The 14,650-nt window shown below is 46.3% G+C and overlaps 1 protein-coding gene across 1 annotated transcript in view; it reads right to left on the bottom strand.

Annotated features, from left to right (window-relative positions):
* The window catches only part of CC2D1B (coiled-coil and C2 domain containing 1B), a 654,195-nt gene that overhangs the window by 317,203 nt on the left and 322,342 nt on the right, over nucleotides 1–14,650 (bottom strand). The window lies entirely within an intron of this gene.

Raw genomic sequence — 14,650 nt, 5'->3', positions numbered from 1 at the left:
ATAAGGCAACAATTTACCAAAGACTGTTAGCATCTGTAAAAATGTAAAAATAAGTATCAGAAAATATATTGCATTATGCTGCAGCCTTTTTTTGCTGCATAATTTAATCAACACTGCGGCATAATTTTGTCCTCCATTGCTGCATAATTACAGTGGCCCTAAAGCAGGCAGCACATGTTAAAAGTGCTTGTGCATGAAGCAGAGAGACTGAAGTTTGTGAACTTAGTTTGGTGTGCTTGCAAATCCTGCATTGCCGACCCCTGGTTACAGCTATTACTGCTGAAACAAGGCCAACGGAGGGACTAATGGGTGAGGCTGCCTGGCCTCAAGGACAGGGCCGTTTTAGCGCTGGTGGAGCCCTGTGCGACAATGTTTGTTGGTGCTCCCCAAAGACTCCTTCCGCCACTCATTCCTTCACTACCACCCTTTAACAGTGCCCCTAAAATCTCCATTACCATACTCTTGCTCAGATGAATTTAACTTGATTTACAGCACCACTGATACCAGTGTAGGGTGTCAGAGCACTTTATATCACACTCATTACACAGAGACAATTAATCATATGTGTGTAAATCTCTGTATAGGAGATGTTCCATAAGACAAAGGACTACAAGGTGTAGGAGTCACATGACATCCATACTAGTAGGCAGTATAGTTTAATAGTGATTGGTCTGGAGAAACACTGAATTTAGAACGGAATACCATGATTGGGGGTTCTCTTTAATAACCAGAATTGATTTCTAGTCAAATGAATCCTTTTTGCAACATTAGGATAAACAGACTGTGGAAAAAACATGCAGCTCTTAGATGACAGTTAATAGCTCACTGTTCAAAATCCTAATGTAGACTTATAAACTGCAAGAACCAAAAGGATCTCACTGAAAAAAGCAGTAACCCACTGACCCATTTACATTAGGTGCACTTTGTAAGCTGAATGGTACAAGTTCTTTGCAGCTACCTTTCCATGAGTCAAAATTTCCACTTGACAAAACTCCATCTCTCTATAGGACTTTAATCACCGGAGTTATCATGACATTTTTATGGTTGCGTAAATTGCTGGAGGCCAGGAAGAAGGCAGCAAGTGCTTTTAGAAACATAATATACTTGCAAGCATGTCACCCCACCCAAAGTCAGCGCCCGGTGCGATTGCACCGCCCTAGAACCACCTTGCTTAAGGGTCCTGTCGCGCTAGGGTGTGCTGCTTCATAGGCCTGCCCGCAAGACTGGAGGTGAACTTCAGTATGGATTGTGGTTGACAGGCCTTTAAGGTTAACCCACAATTGCCACCGTTAGGGTCCACATGCTGGTGCTAAGACACCAGGGCTTCTAAGTTCTAGCAAGGGAATGTGCTCCGTCAGGAGAGTGGTCTGGTGGACTGGTCATGAAGGCTGAACCTTGTTCCCCAGTTCCAAATTCGGCAGCTCTGACCATAGTGCCACATCCTCTCCTCCACTGAACATCATAATGCCCCATTGAGAGAAATTTGAGCTGCCTTCAGCTACAACCCAATTGTGCCCAGCTATTAACTCCTGGATGCGACAATTCAAATTATGCATTAGACGCGAGTAATATGCTGCCTAAGAAAAAAAGTCACAAAATCATGGAAAAAGCAAACAATCATAGGGAATGCAAGTTTAAGTAAAGCATGTGAAATGTAAGCAGAAACAACATTGTTACCTTAACACTTTTACATTAATTATTCAGATATCAGTGAGTGCTTTTGCCAGCGGCACAGCAGAAGTGGACACTGTCCATGTCTTCTCTGGGCAAGAAGGAAGAGACAGAGTCATTTTCCTTCTCTACCAGCCCCCACGAACGCCGAGCCTGATCTGTGGGCCTTGGCTATTTCTGCCATCCTGGGACACATGTTTAAAATAAAAAAGCAGGGGAACGGAATCTATCATATTAAAGAAGTAGGCGCACGCTGTGCCCTGTCGATCCCGCCCACTTCGACCACTGCATGTGTGGTGCTTTTAGGAAGCAAGTAGACTACTTTGAGGGTTAATGATCGTCTTGCTACTAGAATGGCTGAGCTAGAGTGCATGAGGTGAATCAACACGATTGGACAGAGTCACTACAAAACAATGTTTGTGCTTGGAGTCGGAAAAGAAAGGGAATAGGATGAACATAGTTTGTTTGGCAGTGAGGGGAGAAAAACCCGGCAGAGCTGCATTTTCATTCTATTGCCGAAAGATGTTTCATTCCCATCTCTGTGCAGCATTTTACTCTTGGGGTCCTGAATCACGTACACTTGGAATTACCAATACCATTCACTGAAAACCTAATTCTTGACCCCTGAAGTGATGTGCCCTCAGAAGCAGCTACCGTGTGACAAAGCATTAAAACTGCGGCGCCCTATCCTTGTGGAGAAGGTGGTAGCCGAGGTAGGGGTTGGGTAATGACCTGAAGCTGCCAAAGTCCATTTTCCAAGAAAAAAATGTGTCTTTTTGAGAGGTAAAGTAAGGTTCATTGACGGTGAGACTAGTTAAACAACGACGATTCGAAAAGTGAGGCAAAGCAAATTATTTCCAAAACAAAGTGTAGAGGGAACATTGGTCCTAAGTGGAATAGCTTCAGGGTACCTGGTGGCATAATTCACTACCACCAGTACAAATCTGTCCCCTGATGCTGTGGGAGGGTGCAGGGGGTCAACAATGTCAACCTATACCCTTTCAAATATATGTTTGCCCGTTATGCATATGTTTACATATGTGTGTGTGTGTATATATATATATATATACACACATACAGATAAGGAATTGCTTTATATATATATATATATATATATATATATATATATATATATATATATATATATATATATATATATATATATATATATATATATATATATATATATATATATACACTCACTGAAAAAACCATAGGTTTCACACATGTTATAGTTAGCGGAAATTTTACTGATAAAAAACCAATGAAATTCCCCCGTTATAGTTAGTGCAGGCAACTATAACTCACGCGACCGCAATCCTCTGCTGATGCGAATACTGTATTTAGACACTTATTTGCCCATGTCTTCTTCCATACATTTTTAGCTATACATATATTACAAATATTTTTTTTTCATAAAGACACATATGTCATCAGCAGAAGATTGCGGTCGCGTGAGTTATAGTTGCCTGCACTAACTATAACGGGGGAATCTCATTGGTTTTTTATCAGTAAAATTTCCGCTAACTATAACATGTGTGAAACCTATGGTTTTTTCAGTGAATTTGCAAGGTTTTTTAAATGCTAATTCCTAACTATAACGTGTGTGAAACCTATGGTTTTTTCAGTGAATTTGTACGGTTTTTTAAATGCTAAGTTACTTTACGCCATTCGTGGCGTGCACGCCCACTTAACGCAGTTCGTTCCGTGCGCGCACGGTGCGCTTCGCGCACCGTGCGCACACAGTGAGCACGCGGTGCGCTTCGCGCACCGCGCGCCCACTTTACGCAGTTAGTGCCGTACACGCAAGGTGGGCACGCACCGTGCGCACATGGAGGACATATTATGCGCTTCCTTGTGATAGGTAATCTGTTAAATTTAATTTGTAAGTGATGAGAATAATATGCCATGCACAGAGAGTGTTTTTTTTTTTTTATTAAAATTTTTAGCGTAAGCGCACCGTACGCGTACGGTAAGCGTAATCGGCGAAATTTTCAAAAAATAACAATTTACCGTTTTTGGCCTTGGGGGATCTTTGAGGACTCAACTAACATGGCTATGTGCATGGGCGCAGTCTAAACAGCCCCTTTATATGTTTTTTGCCTTTGTTTACAGCCCCCCCCTCAGAGTGCGAGAGAGAAAATGGCGGCCGCCGCTTCCTGGTTTCGACCGATTCGAATGTTTACTTAGATGTAACAGCCAATCGGAATCGCGCTCGCGCACGCCACCGTACGCGTACGGTAAGCTTACGGTAAGCGTACCGTAAGCTGGCTCAGATATATATATTGATTTAAAGGCTATTTTCTCAGAATCTACTGAACAGATTTACACCAAACCTACAAAAGGCACTTCCTTGACCTGAGGACTACCTCTCTGCCAAATTTCTAGTAATTCTGTTCAGCCGTTCGGGCTGTAGCCCTGTCTAAAGGTCCTATGGAAAAATGCATGGGAAAAACGCGTTTTGGGACCCCCCTTTTATCTCAGCCCCCGCTTGACGAATCCCCCCGAGACTTTCAGGGTAGGAGCGGAGCGTAGCGCCCCACCTATTTTAAGAAATTCGCGAGGATTCGTCGACCGGCGCCAAAGTTATTCAAAATAGAATGTTGCGAATTTCCTATGGAAACAGGGTCCTAACTAGAACTACCTACTGGCGACCGCCAGTAGGATATATATATATATATATATATATATATATATATATATATATTCACTGAAAAAATCATAGGTTTCACACACGTTATAGTTGGGAATTAGCATTTAAAAAACCTTGCAAATTCACTTAAAAAACCATAGGTTTCACACATGTTATAGTTAGGTGGATATTTCACTCGTAAAAAACCAGTGAAATTCCCCCGTTATAGTTAGTTCAGATAACTATAACTCGCGCGCCCGCAATCCACTGCTCATGACGTCACATATTACATCACTCATGACATGGTCAGTGGCATCACTCATGACATCACTGATGACATCATCCTTGTGATAGAGTGGCGGTCACGCAAGTTATAGTTATCTGAACTAACTATAACGGGGGAATTTCATTGTTTTTTTACGAGTGAAATATCCACCTAACTATAACATGTGTGAAACCTATGGTTTTTTAAGTGAATTTGCAAGGTTTTTTAAATGCTAATTCCCAACCATAACGTGTGTGAAACCTATGGTTTTTTCAGTGAATTTGTACGTTTTTTTAAATGCTAATCTATTTATGTATTATTATTTTTTTTGGTTTTTCACCGTGCGCGCACGGTGCGCGCACCCCCGCGATTTAAAAAAAGAAAATTATTAAAAACAAATTTCTGCCTTCGGGGTCCTTCATGGACCCCCTGACAAAGGCTAGGGGGTCAGGAACTCTCTACCCTGCCCCATTTTCACATTCGCCACCTTCCTTTTTCACTCTCGCACTGAAAACAAACAAAATGGCGGCCGACACTTCCTGATTTCGACCGATTCGAACGTTGACTAACATGTAACCACCAATCAGAATTACGTTCGCGCACGTTAGGGTGCTCGCACGGTGCGCGCTTATCGATATTTATATGCTTTTAAATGCTATTTTCTCAGGAACTACTGAACAGATTGACACCATACCTGCAAAAGGCACTTCCCTGACCTGAGGACTACCTCTCTGCCAAATTTCAAGTAATTCTGTTCAGCCGTTCAGGTCCTATGGAAAAATGCATGGGGAAAACGCGTTTTGGGACCCCCCTTTTTTCTCGGCCCCCGCTTGACATATCACCCCGAGACTTTCAGGGTAGGAGCTGAACGGGGCGCCCCATTAGTTTTGAAAATTTCGCGAGCATTCGTCAACTGGCGCCAAAGTTATTCAAAATAGAATTTTCAGATTTCCTATGGAAACTCGGTCCTAACTATAACTATCTACTGGCGACCGCCAGTAGATAATATACATATATATATATATATATATACACCTTCCTATGAATAAGGCAGAGCAACGCCGAAACGCGTCAGGACTACTTAAGTGTGTCACATGCTGCAGTGCTCGAGACGAATAAAGTCAGTTTTTTGCTGTCAGACGAAGTTGGGCTCTGGTGTGTTTTGTGAGGAGTTACGAGCGGCAGGATCTTCATTCCTGCCCTTAAAGAGCCTGCCCTGCAGGGTCGGGCCCCCGGCAAATGGAACTCTTTTTGGTAATAATTATGGAGGGGGATGACCCGCTTACAACGCTGCCAGCCGCATTTGGATTTCCTGGGCTATTTGGTATTCTGTTGAAGAAGGGGAGAGGAGAAGGGAGTCTTCCTTTCTCCTACAACTTCGCTGCTGAAGCGCATATTTTGAGGAACACTGCAACATTTGCTTAAGCACTTGGCAACTAAAAAAGCACTTGGCAAAAAGAAAAGTTAATGCACCGTCAGGATGGCAAAAATAACAGAGATACTGGGTGAAATAACGCTATGAGGCAGTAATGTACGAGTCCAGTAACACATGCGAATACCCACCTGGTGCATGCTGGGACCCGCAGTTCAGCCGCTGCGGGACCAAGTCCACGTGGAAATTATTAAGACACACCTTCCTATGAATAAGGCGGAGCAACGCCGAAACGCCTCAGGACTACTTAAGTGTGTCAGATGCTGCAGTGCTCGAGACGAATATAGTCAGTTTTTTGCTGTCAGACGAAGTTGGGCTCTGGTGTAAACAACTCTGGGTGCAAGCTCACTGTCCACTTTGTCCTTTTGCCGGACGCGTTTCTGGGCATCCGCCCTCATCAGAGGCTTTCGACGAAGAGATTGTGCTTTGTTGACACACCCACATAATTTATAATTACACGCCCATGGATGGGCTCGCTCAGGTGAGTGAAACGCATTGTATTATGGATTGTGTGGTGCGTTTAATTAGTCCCGTGATGGTTGCACGAATTATGACTCAAGGGTCCTTGATGGGCCCCCAAAGTGTTGGTGAGCCATAAATCCCTGTTGCTGGTCCATACGAGATCCAACAAATTCCAAGCCCCGTGGCCCCCTTTCATAATGGGGTGGTGCAAGTCGTCGCGGCTGGGCCGACCGCGTACAAATTCTAAGCTCCAACTTGCCCTCCGGCACGACAGCACTCCCCAACAACAACTATGGGTACAAGCTCACTGTCCAGTTTGTCCTTTCAGTCCTCATGTCGACACTTATTTGCCTGACGCGTTTCTGGACATCCGCCCTCATCAGAGGCTTTCGACGAAGAGATCGTGCTTTGTTGACACACCCACATAATTTATAATTACACGCCCATGGATGGGCTCGCTCAGGTGAGTGAAACGCATTGCATTCTGGATTGTGTGGTGCGTTTAATTAGTCCCATGATGGCTGCACGAATTATGACTCAAGGGTCCTTGATGGGCCCCAAAGTGTTGGTGAGCCATAAATCCCTGTTGCTGGTCCATACGAGACCATATATATATATATATATATATATATATATATATATATATATATATATATATATATATATATATTGCCTTCCTGTTTCTTGATATAAAACATGCTTGTGGTTGTGTCCGTCCGGATCAACACCGATGACCCCTGTATTCGAGGAAGGAAAGCCTGAAGAGATAGGAAAATGGCTTTCAATTCCAACCTGTTTATGTGCATTTGACGCTGAGCCAAGGGCCACTTCCCTTGCACTTGCAGGTCCTGTAAGTGTCCTTCCCAGCCTTCTATAGAAGCATCTGTTGTCACTATATTATCTGGGATGACTGGAAGAAAAGACTGGCCTTGGGACAGATGTGATTTCTGAGTACACCACCATAGAGCTTCTTCCATCCGAGGAGTGATGTTGACCACGTCGTTGAATGAACCTGTGGTTTGAATCCATTAACGTTGTAGTTCCTCTTGAAGAGGCCTTATGTGCAAGCAAGTCAGCAGCACGAGATCTATTGCCGAAGAGAGCATTCCCAGTAGAGATTTGTACACTCTCACAGAAACACACTTTTTTCTGCACAGTTTGAGTGCTAAAGCTTGTAAGCTTTGTTGTCTTTCCAGGGAAAGAAAAGCTTTGTTCTGGATGGTGTCCAATCTGGCACCCAGAAATGTCATAAACCGGTTCGGTAGGATCGAAGATTTTTGGCAATTGATTGAGAGACCCAATTTGTGAAAAAAGAGTGAGGCAATCGTCTGTTGCATTTTTCAGTAGGCGAGAATATGGTGCCTTTAGCAGCCAGTTTTTGAGGTAAGGGAATACCTGATGACCTTTGCTTCGCAAGGCTGCTGCCACTGGAGCTAAACATTTTGTGAAAGTCTGTGGAGCCGATTTGAGGCCAAATGGAAGGAATTTCCTGTGCATCCGGATGAATAGGGACATGAAAGTATGCATCCTCGAGATCCAATGAAGTCATGAAATCACCTCTGTTGAGGCGTCATAGGATGTCTGAAAGTGTGACCATCCTGAATGTTTGACTCTTTAGGAATTTGCTACATTTTCTGAGGTCTAGGATAGGCCTCCACTCTCCCGACTTTTTGCGAATGAGAAAGAAGCAGGAGTAGAAGCCTTTGCTTCTCTGGGAAAAAGCAACCTTTTCTGGGAAGGGTATTGGGAGGAATTTGAAAGCGTGGCCATAAGAGATGAGATCCAGGACCCACTTGTCTGATGTCCCGCCACTGGTTGATATGTTCGGAGATTTTCGCACCATTCAGGGGGAAAGGAAAAGCAGCTGGTACCCTGCTGCAATCACTGCTTGCGGCCAGAGTCACGGCCTTGAGATCCTGGCTTTGGTCTGGAGCCTTGCCTAGAGAAACCAGCTGTAGTTGCTTGGCGGTAGGATTGCTGCTGATATACTTGTTGATATTGCGGCTGGTAGGTCTGGTAGGACTGGGAACGCTGGTAAGTCCCCCTATAATTTGAGAAACCCCTACCTCTAGCTCCCCGAAAGGGCACCTTGCGGTACTGAAGGGTTCCAAGCGCCTTAGCAGTATCAGTATCTTTTTTAACGGCGGTGAGCGCCTCATCAATATGGCTGCCAGATAGGCTGTCGCAATCATAGGCCATATCCAAGATTTTGGTCTGAACTTCTGGGTGGAAATTTGTTGCTTTTAACCACCCTTGTCGCCTTAATACGGCAGCACCAGCTAACTGTCGTGGCAATGTCCATAGCAATGTCAATTATTTCTGACGCTGCTCTTTCTCCTTCTGTGAGTATTTTAAGAAACTCCTCTTTACTATATTCCGGAATTACATCCTTCATCGTACCTATATCGGACCACATTTGCCTATCATAATGGGCCAAAATGGCTAAAGCATTAGCAGCCCTAACTGAGACTGCTGCCATTAATGAAAATCTTTTTCCAATTGAATCAAGGCGCTGAACCTCCTTGTCTGGTGGAGAAATGATCGGTGTAGACAGATTTTTTGATCGTCTCTGGGATGTCTGAGAGACCACAGAGTCAGGCTTGGGGTGACTTGTTAGACACGCAGGAGAGCCCTCATGGGCTCTATATTTCTTGTCCAATCTTGGTAGCACAGGAACCACGAAAGCTGGCGCCTTCATGACTTTGATTCCTTCCTGCCAAATATGATAAATTATAGGCATTGATCTGACTGTCTTTCTTGGTCTTTAAAATCATAGAGGAAACAGTCAAATTGATGCACAATTGTTGGAAGATGAAATCTGCTAGCGGCTCGGTCCATAATATTATGGAATCCTCCGATATCCTCCGGAGGCGAGTCTGAAGGATGATGATGCGGGGATGGCGTTTGTGCTATGTAGTCATCCCACTCAAAGGGGGAACACATCAGAAACGTGATGACAAGACAGAGGGACCATTGGGGCATCACAACGTGGGTAGGAGGAATTAAGTGCTGCATTTAACATTTAGGGAAACTAATCACTACAAGTGACTTGAACAGAAAAGGTTTATCCAGAAACTACAGGAAAGACAAAATGGCTGACAAGTAACCCTTAACAGTGCCCACGGAAAACATTTTCTGGGCTAAAGATCAAACAATCAGCAACATCTCCAACAGTGGTATAGAAAGGGGGTCCACATGATGTGTGGAGCACCAGGCCACAAACTTAATCCAACGGCAGGCATACTAAGTTTTAGTGGAGGGATGCCAGGCTGCCAAGTTGACATCACAGACCTCAGGAGGAAGATCGAAAACTCTCAACTGCCACTGCTCAATCTCAATGCACGAAGGTGAAGCGTGTCCTGGTTTGGTGAGGCCGGAGGGGAGCACAGAGAACTGAAAATGCCCACCATGAACCACAGGAAAAACCTGTGGGCTTGCAGCAAAGGGACGTGAAAATAAGCATCCTGCAAATCCAATGTTTTATCCAGTCTCCAGGGAAGACAAACCAACCCAAAGCCAGGATGAGGATTTTGAATTTCTCCTTCTGTAGAAAGGCGTTGAGAGGATGCCGATCTAAGACAGGTCAAAGTACTCCAGCCTTTTTTGGCACCAAAAAGTAGCGGAACTGGCAAACACCACCTTCTGGTGAAGGCACCCTCTTGATGGCTCTGTTGCCCAAAAGAGCCTGTACTTCCTTGACAAAGCAAGGAGAGGTGGTCCTACATCATCCGTTCTTGGGATGGTGGAAAAGGCCGAGTGTTCCAGCAAATTGGAAGGCGCACCCCTTCTGCACGATCTGAAACACCCACTTCTAGGAGGCAATTGCAGACTATTGGGAGAAACTTGCCATCAACCAGACGGCTTTGTTGGATAGGGGGTGTACTAAAGAGGCTTGGAGGCCGCGGCTGCCAGAGTAGTGTTGGGTTGGACCACTCACTGGACCTGACTCCAGTGTCCTCTTTGGGATCCACAGTCCCATCCACATAAGGACTGGGCAGCTATGGCTGGTGTAGCAGAAGCCCGCAGTGCCCCACCATGTCCGTGGTAGGGGCAAAATGACTGCTGCGGAGACCGGGCAGAGGAGGCCAGAGAGACTTTGAGGTGACACAGCACTCTCGAAAGAGGTCAAGCTTTGTGTCAGTTTTGCCACCAACCAGGCAGGAGATGCTGAAGGGCATGCCAATCAGGGATGCCTGGCCATCCCCCGAGAACCCAGTGAATCGCAACCAGGCCTGATGTTGCAACGCCACTGTACAAGCCATGGCTCTAACAAGGGAGTCTGTTGTGTCCAGCCCGCACTGGATGGCAAACTTTGCTGTATCCCGACCAATCACGAGGGCCTGGATGAGTATGGCGCGGCGCTCCTTGGGAAGCAGTTGTGCAATGCATGGGCGTAACGGCTCAAGAGGCATGCGGTGTTCACCGACCACAAGGCTAGGCTGGTGGAAGAAAAAATATGCTTCCCTAAGGTGTCCAATCTCTTGGACTCCCTGTCAGGCGGGGTGGAAGGGTAGGCATTTAGAACGACCATAGATGTTGAGGACTGAACGACCACGCTCTCAGAAGAGGGGCACTGGGAGAGCAAGGCTGGCTCTCCTAGGACGGGACAATGGCATTGGGCAATCATGTGTTGCACAGGAGCCCCTGTGCAAGGTTTGCCCCAGGCCCCAAGGAGAAAGCCGATGAGGGCTTCATTGAAGAGGAGCAAAGGCTCAGGCGAACCTGCTACTGGGTGATGCATCCCAATCAAAGCGGTACAAAAGGGGGTGGTGATGGACGGAGCATCAGAACCAATCAAACACTCACACCCAGTCAACAGATCTGGGTTTGATCCGTCCATCACCACCCCCTTTTGTACCGCTTTGTTCGCCATAAGTTGGCAGGGTATGCTCAGACATGAGTCCCTTGCTCACTTTGCCACTGGATTCAAGCAAGCCTGGCTGAAGACGGTTGAAAAGCCAGAAACCGGTCCTAGGAAGCTTGTTTCCGGTCCAGGGAAAGCATGGCTTGGCAGTTCGGGCTGGACTGTTCCCATGAGGCACAGGGTCAGACTGATTTGCATATGGCCATTTCTGAACTGGGGTGGCAGAGTGGGCTAAAGAACGGTGATGGATCAAACCCAGATCTGTTGACTGGGTGGGAGTGTTTGATTGGTTCTGATGCTCCGTCCATCACCACCCCCTTTTGTACCGCATCCCAATCAAGACGTTGTTGTTGACCTTGACTGCCGGCAGCTGTAAGTCAAGGACCATCTGCTGCCCTGCGCATTACGGTGGCAAAGGATGAGCCTTCCTTCGATACAGCGATGCCATGCCTGAGTTCTAGGAAAGTGCCTAAACCACTGGAGTCACCCAGCTCCTCTTACCAGTTCTCAGCTGAATCAGGGTCCCCCACAGTGGGACTGAACCTTTCCTCCTAAATCTACCCCTTCAGGGAGGAAGGACTATCTAGTGGCAGGAAGTGCAGGAGTTGCTAGGGCTGGATGGCACCGTCAACGATGTCGTACAGCGCCGGGGTGGCACCTGTTCGGACTCGGGATGATTATATGTTTATGGTAGAGCAGCAGCTGCACCTCTGAGGACGGCACCGGCAGAGAGGGTGCAGGGGTGGAATAAGTCAGTCCGGATCCGGGTGCAGACCCAGAAAGATCAGTTGGCATAGGGGAGCAGGTCCACTGGATGTAAACCAGCCTGGTCACCTCCTAGCTCAGTGGGGCCCAAAGGCATGCCAGAGAGAGTCAGAGGCCCAAAGATGGGGTGTACTGCAATGAAAAAATTGTTTTAACTGGGCGGGCGTCGTTCCAGCTCTGGGGAACTTGGGATAGCGTGGAGAGGGGCCAGATGTCGGCTCCACTGGTGGAGTACAGGAGCAGGGCCTTGAAACATGGCATTTGGACAGAGAAGCATAAGAATGCTATGACTTCTTATTACGTTAGTTGGACTTCACTGACTTGGAGAAAGAGGTCTTAGAGCACAAGACGACAGTCTGCAGTAACAGGTCTGAGAACATCCCCGCGGTCTGCCCCAGGATCACGACTGAGAATGGCGCAGAGCGTTCTTCAGCCACGCCGCCAGGATCTTCATCGCCTGCTCACGAATTGCCTTGGGGAGCATCGACTTGCACTCTGCGTAGGCCTTGGAGCCGTGACCCGACCCCAGGAACCAGAGACAAACCGCGTGGGAATGAGACACACACATCTGCCTGTGGAGTACCCGCAAGGTTTAAACCCTAGGTTTTCTAGGGGAAATGTCCGAGCACACTGGGACCAATATCTCAAAAATTGACAAAAAGGTCAAAATGATGGTAGAAAATGACTAAGGTAGCTCTTCAGATCCACGCTGTAAGCAAGGAAAAGAAAGGAAAAATTAGATACCTGTAGTCATGGTTCGGCATTGTAGGAACTTTCAATGAAGTCATAAATCTCGAATAATTCCTGTAGTATTTGCGCAGACCACGGAATACCTTCTTCAATATATATTAGGAATCGAGTGAAAAGACATTGAGGAATATTCATAATTGAAAGTAATTTTCCATATAGTCACAGTGTAGACTGTCAGAGATTTATTTTCCTGGTGAATGCTGGAGAAGAAAAAAACTGGAAAATGACAGACCAATAAAGCCTTTAAACATGCAACACTTTGTCATAGAAAAAGGATGCCTGTAAATAACAAACAGCATTTCAGAATATTTCTCTTTAATGAAGGAACTTAGGTAAAGTCCTCTGATGCTTCTGTGCAGCACTATCAGTGCTGGGATGCCAATGGGTAGGTATGCACTCTAGAAGTACTTATATAATAAGCATGCAAAGAAAAATCAGCCTGATAGGCCATCAGTGAGAAGCTTAAAAAAAGAGACATGCACCTTTAAAGACCCCATCGGTACCCCCTCTCACAATGCACTGCAGTGGCACCTTGCCTGTCAGTGTCAGTTCTTTATTATGCACATGATTCAAATAAACCCTGACAGCTGGGGAGGAGGGAGGGTGTTTATGACTTCAATGAAGATTCTTACGATGCAGAACTAGGACTACAGGTATGCAATTGATAGTCCTAAACCTTGAATAGAGTAGAAAGCTGAGAGAACCCCCCTCACCCCCACAACACGACTGTCCGGTATCTGCACGCTGTGTACAGGCTTCCAAGTAGATGCTTTACAAATGTCTAAGATTGGAACCTGTCTGATCCAAGCTGTGGTTGCTACTTTTCCCCTTGTAGAATGAGCTTTCCGCTTGCCTGGTTATAGGTGTTTTTTGCAATCTGGTAGCACAGAGAGATACAGGAGACTATCGACCTAGCGATAGATTGGCTTAAGATAGCTAATCCCTGTTTTAAGGAACCATCATTTATGAAAAGATGGGTTGATTTTCTTATAATTTTGTAATTATCTAGATACAAAAACAGCACCCTTTTAACATCAAGAGAATATAAAGTTCTCTCTGCTGTAGTACAAGGTTTTGAAAAAAGGTAGTCAAAGTGACAGATTGGTTATGATGAAAATCTGATACTACTTTAGGCAAAAAGGAATCAATCAATCACTGCATTTGTAAAGCGCGCTACATACCCGAGTGGGTCTCAAGGCGCTGGGGAGGGGGGGGTGCTACTGGTCGAAGAGCCAGGTCTTGAGGAGTCTTCTGAAGGCCAGCAGGTCCTCGGTCTGTCGTAGGATGGTGGTGAGAGTGCTCCAGGTCTTGGCGGCGAGGTAGGAGAAGGATCTGTCGCCGGCGGTGGTTTTTCGGATGCGAGGGACTGTGGCGAGGGCGAGGTTGGCTGAGCGGAGGCTTCGGGTGGGGGTGTGGAAGCTGAGTCGGTTGTTGAGGTAGGTGGGTCCGGTGTTGTGCAGTGCTTTGTGTGCGTGGATCAGGAGCTTGAAGGTGATCCTTTTGTTGACGGGGAGCCAGTGCAGGCCTCTCAGGTGGAGTGTGATGTGGCTGCGGCGGGGGACGTCGAGGATGAGTCGGGCCGAGGCAATCTGGATGCGTTGGAGTCGTCTCAGGAGCTTGTTTGTAGTTCCTGAGTAGAGGGCGTTCCCGTAGTCGAGTCTGTTGGTGATGAGGGCCTGGGTAACGGTTTTTCTCGTGTCGAGGGGGATCCATTTGAAGATCCTGCGGAGCATACGGAGGGTGTTGAAGCAGGACGCGGAGACAGCGTTGACTTGCCTGGTCATGGAGAGAGTGGAGTCGAGGATGACC

The sequence above is a fragment of the Triturus cristatus genome, chromosome 4_2, assembly GCF_964204655.1.
Source record: "Triturus cristatus chromosome 4_2, aTriCri1.1, whole genome shotgun sequence".
NCBI lineage: Eukaryota > Metazoa > Chordata > Amphibia > Caudata > Salamandridae > Triturus > Triturus cristatus.
This window is presented reverse-complemented; position numbering and strand designations above follow the sequence as displayed.